The sequence below is a fragment of the Triticum dicoccoides genome, chromosome 6A (assembly GCF_002162155.2).
Source record: "Triticum dicoccoides isolate Atlit2015 ecotype Zavitan chromosome 6A, WEW_v2.0, whole genome shotgun sequence".
Lineage (NCBI taxonomy): Eukaryota > Viridiplantae > Streptophyta > Magnoliopsida > Poales > Poaceae > Triticum > Triticum dicoccoides.
The window spans coordinates 20,942,231-20,947,913 of record NC_041390.1 but is presented as its reverse complement, the minus strand read 5'-3'; positions in this window follow the sequence as shown (position 1 = coordinate 20,947,913).

Below are 5,683 nucleotides of genomic sequence, written 5' to 3'. Positions count from 1 at the left end.
AGGCTAGGTGGTGAATGGTAAAACCAAGGTTGGGCCTTGCTGGAGGAGTTTTATTCAAAGCGAACTGTCAAGGGGTTCCCATTATAACCCAACCGCGTAAGGAACGCAAAATCCGGGAACATAACACCGATATGACGGAAACTAGGGCGGCAAGAGTGGAACAAAACACCAGGCATAAGGCCGAGCCTTCCACCCTTTACCAAGTATATAGATGCATTAATTAAATAAGATATATCGTGATATCCCAACAAAAAATCCATGTTCCAACATGGAACAAGCTTCAATCTTCACCTGCAACTAACAATGCTATAAGAGGGGCTGAGCAAAGCGGTAACATAGCCAAACAACGGTTTGCTAGGACAAGGTGGGTTAAAGGCTTGGTTCAACAATATGGGAGGCATGATAAGCAAGTGGTAGGTATCGCAGCATAGGCATAGCAAAAGAGCGAGCAACTAGCAAGCAAAGACAGAAGTGATTTCGAGGGTATGGTCATCTTGCCTGAGATCCCGCAAGGAAGAAGAACAAGTCCATGAAGAAGACAAACGGACGTAGATGAACGGATCCTCACAACACGACGTTATCGGAACCAACCCAAAGAAGCAACACCGGAAAGAAGCAAACAACATAGTAAACAACCACCACATACGCATGACACGATGCGCAAACAAGTATGATGCATGTCTGGTTTAATGAGGCATGGCATGGCAAAGTGCACAAACAGCCCTACAAATTAAGTGGAGCTCAATATGCAACTCCGTTGCACATTGACGAAACACCACATTCAAGTTATTTAGTTCGATCTCGTTTGTGTACCCAACAATATTAAATGTTGTTAAGCATGTCAAGAGGTGAAACATAAAGGGATTATCTATCTAAACAATTTAAATGGGGCCGGGTATAGCAAACAACAAATCCGGTAAATCCCCGTATGCATTAGTAAATTAATGCAAACAACAATTTTAAACATTCAAAAGTTATTAACATGATGCGGATGACATGTTCAAGTTATGCAAGTTTTAAGAAAATGTTAACAAGAGCATATTATGAGGCATTTGTCATCGTGGCGGAAAGGAAAGGGGTGCCACGGCAACGAATCCGAAAATGATGCCACGACAACATATCGGTTTCGGTAACTCATGGAGATATCGGTGCAAAAGGAAGCGTGCGGATGTGCGGAACATGCTAGAGATGGTGGGGTGCTCCCACCTACCGGGTTCCCACGGGTTAGATACATGGAAACGAGTGACAAATCGGACACGGTGCAAACATGAGCATCTCATGCAACACATGCATTCGGTCCACGGCGGTTGTATCATCATTATACCTTTGAAGCGTGCGTTTCGAGGCGGTTCAAAAATGTCAAGGGAAGTAGTCGATCACGGGTCATAGTGGACGTAGTCGTTCTCGCGACGGTAGTGGACGTAGTGGTACACGTTTCATAGTCGTACACATTCCGTAGATGTTCGAGGTCATGGCGAGGAACTTGACGTCCACGAAGTCTTCGAGGGTCGACGGTAGTCGTACACGGCAACCGTAGTTGAACTTGGCAATGGTAGTAGTACACGGGTCGTATAGGAACTTTCCGAAACCCAAGGCGCTGGTTGTGGAAGTAGTGGAACATGGTGCATCCAAGCTCTTCGGCGTAGTGGTACACATTCTGTAGGCGAACGTGGGTGTCGTGGTACTTGCGAAATCTTCAATGATCGAACTTGGCGCTACTCCCTGTTCGGAGTCGTCCGTCTTGGCATCAACGGCAACAGCAAGCGGAGGTGCACGGGGACAGCGGAGACCACCGATAGGGGACTCGGGCAGGAGGTGAAGGAGACGCAGCAACGCGATCTGCGGCAAGAAGGCGAAGAAGAGGAGGTCGAGGTCGAGCACGGGGAGGCTGGACGCCGGCGGGGCTCGAGACAGGGGGGCGACGACGCCATGGAGGTTCGGGCACGGGAAGGAGACCGAGAGCTGCGGGTGCGCGAGGACGGATGGCGACGCTGTTGCCGGCGCAAAAGGCGGAGGAGTCCAGGAGGAGACCTCGAGCGTGGAACGCGGGCAGCTGCTCGCTGGTCTTGGCGCGGTCGTGGATGAGGGCTGGAGGACGAACGTCGCACGGGCAGAGGAACGAGGAAGCGGAGATGGCGCGGAGCAGCAGCCTCCAGGGTCGCCGGCGCGGTCGCCATGGCCGGGGCCAAGGTAGCGGTCGAGGGGATCGGGCATGGGGCACTGCCCCTCTGCGTGCGTGTGTAGCGGCGGCGTGGGAGGACGAGAGGGAGAGGATGAGTGGCTGCAAGGGCGAGGGGATAAGCAGAGGTCCAGGTGGGCTAGGGTTAGGAGGGGTGCGGGCTGGGCTGCAGATGGGCCAGGCTGCTGGGCTCTCTTATCTCTCTCACTCTAAAGAAAATAAAAACAAAACAGAGATAAGAAAGAAAAGAAAGGGAGGTTAGGGGAAGAAGTTGGACACGCGGATAATTTTCCCGGACTCACAAAAATGTGCTTGTTCCGAGAAAATAGAAAAAGGCCATGATTGAAGGATTTAAATTCAAACTCATTTGATTTAAATTCAAATGATTTGAATAGGAAGTGAGGGTTGGGAAGGTCCAAAAATGTTGAGAATTTTGGTGGGGCTTCGATAGATAAAGAAAGAATTATAGACAAGGTTAGAGAGTCAAAACATGAAGAAGAAAAGGCCAACGGATTTATCATGCACGTGTGTTGTGGTAAATTCCAAACTAATGGAATATTTAATATAGCTCCCTAATATCGGGAGGATAAGTTACAAAGATAATCACCATGTGAATTCCCTCGATTTAAATGGATCAAAGATCCATGCCATTTATTTAGTTGAGTTGCAAAAGATTTATGAGATGAAGGCATGATGACATGATGCAATGCAAAAATAAAAGGGCAGGCACAAATGAAACACACGGCGAAACCCGGAACATATGGAAGTATTCTCGCGCATCGGTCTCGGGGCGTCACAGTATGCCTCTACTTGACTAGCTCGTTAATCAAAGATGGTTATGCTTCCTAACCATAGACATGTGTTGTCATTTGATTAACAGGATCACATCATTAGGAGAATGATGTGATTGACATGACCCATTCCATTAGCTTAGCACCCGATCGTTTAATATGTTGCTATTGCTTTCTTCATGACTTATACATGTTCCTATGACTATGAGATTATGCAACTCCCGTTTGCCGGAGGAACACTTTGTGTGCTACCAAACGTCACAACGTATCTGGGTGATTATAAAGGAGCTCTACAGGTGTCTCCAAAGGTACATGTTGGTTTGGCGTATTTCGAGATTAGGATTTGTCACTCCGATTGTCGGAGAGGTATCTCTGGGCCCTCTCGGTAATGCACATCACATAAGCCTTGCAAGCATTGCAACAAATGAGTTAGTTGCGAGATGATGTATTACGGAACGAGTAAAGAGACTTGTTGGTAACGAGATTGAACTAGGTATTGAGATACCGACGATCGAATCTCGGGCAAGTAACATACCGATGACAAAGGGAACAACGTATGCTGTTATGCGGTTTGACCGATAAAGATCTTCGTAGAATATGTAGGAGCCAATATGAGCATCCAGGTTCCGCAATTGGTTATTGACCGGAGACATGTCTCGGTCATGTCTACATTGTTCTCGAACCCGTAGGGTCCACACGCTTAAGGTTTCGATGACAGTTATATTATGAGTTTATGAGTTTTGATGTACGGAAGGAGTCCGGAGTCCCGGATGAGATCAGGGACATGACGAGGAGTCTCGAAATGATCGAGACGTAAAGATCAATATATTGGACGACTATATTCGGACATCGGAAAGGTTCCGAGTGGTTCGGGTATTTTTCGGAGTACCGGGGAGTTACGGGAATACGGGGGAAGAAGTATATGGGCCTTATTGGGCTTTAGGGGAGAGGGAGAGGCAGGCCGCGCGCCCCCCCATTGACTAGTCCGAATTGGACTAGGGGGAGGGGCGGCGCCCCCTCCTTCCTTTTCTTCCCTCTTCCCCTTCCTTGTCTCCTACTCCTACTACATGGAAGGACTCCTAGTTGGACTAGGAAAGGGGGAATCCTACTCCCGGTGGGAGTAGGACTCCCCCAGGGCGCGCCATAGAGAGAGCCGGCCCTCCCCTCCTCCACTCCTTTATATACGGGGGCAGGGGGCACCCCATAGACACACAAGTTGATCTTCGTGATCGTTCTCTTAGCCGTGTGCGGTGCCCCCCTCCACCATAATCCTCGATAATATTGTAGCGGTGCTTAGGCGAAGCCCTGCGATAGTAGAACATCAAGATCGTCACCACGCCGTCGTGCTGACGGAACTCTTCCCCGACACTTTGCTGGATCGGAGTCCGGGGATCGTCATCGAGCTGAACGTGTGCTAGAACTCGGAGGTGCCGTAGTTTCGGTGCTTGATCGGTCGGGCCGTGAAGACATACGACTACATCAACCGCGTTGTGCTAACGCTTCCGCTTCCGGTCTACGAGGGTACGTAGACAACACTCTCCCCTCTCGTTGCTATACATCACCATGATCTTGCGTGTGCGTAGGAATTTTTTTGAAATTACTACGTTCCCCAACACGCGCCGCGCTGCTGTGGCCCGAGCGACGCGGCCCACGGCCTGCGCGCTGCAGCAGCCGGCCTCAGCCCAGCGAGTGGGCTGCGCCCACTGCGGTGGCCTTGGCTCCTTTTGAGCCCAGTGGCCCAGTGGCTGGCTAGGGTTTGCGGCCTGGCCGTCGGATTTCATCCGACGGTCCAGCGCCTAGATCGGCCGAACAAAAACCCAATCCGGTTCCCCTCGATCGAACCCTGGCCATTCTTTCCTCCCACGCACCGCTCGCTGCCTCTCTCGCTCTCTGCGGCGGCGGGTCTTTGCCAGTGCTCTGGTTGCGCCAGCGGCGAGCCGGCGACGGCGTCAGAAGCCACTGCGCGGCGGCTCTTTCCCTTCCCCTTCTGGTCCTGTCCACATCTTGTGGCATGGCGAGGGAGAGAGGGACACAGCTGCGCCCTCCTCTGTTCCCCATCTCGCTTGTCGTTCTCTCTAGCCGCCGGCCAGCCGCCGCCGACGAGGCTCCTCGGCGCGGCGAGAGTCCTCCTTTGCTTTCCCCTTCTCTGTACCCTTCCTCCCTCTATCCACTAAAACCGGTGAGAGATAGAGAGATCAGAGACGCCAACAGAGCCCTGCTCTGCTCCTCTATGCGATACAGTGGCGCCTCCCCTGTCCCCCTTGCCGGTGTGCGCGAGCTCCAGAAGGAGAGCGCGCCGCCGTCAAGCGGTGCGGTGGTGGTGCCCTTTTGCCCCTGCGGAGAGGCTGTGTTCTTCTTCCCGGATCCTCGGCGTGCCGATGCGATTCGGGATCGAGAGGAATGGCGCAGCCGAAGCGGCGGCACAACTTTTCTTTTGGATTTCTTTGCCCTCTTTTTGCTGTTAGGGTTCTTTGGGGAGGGACTTTTCTTTCTCTGTGATTACTTTTCAACCGAAAAATCTAACCCGATCTGGCTGATACCATTGTTAGAACCACTTGGATCGTGTAGGCTAGATCTTTCCGGTAACCTACCTTCCTTGGGAGCGGATGAGCTCGATCCAGAGCCGGCCATGGTGACGTAGGGGCCGGTGATCGCAGAGGGATCGAGATGGAGAGGTGGCAGTGGTGCTTCCCGTGAGCACTGCGATTGCCCT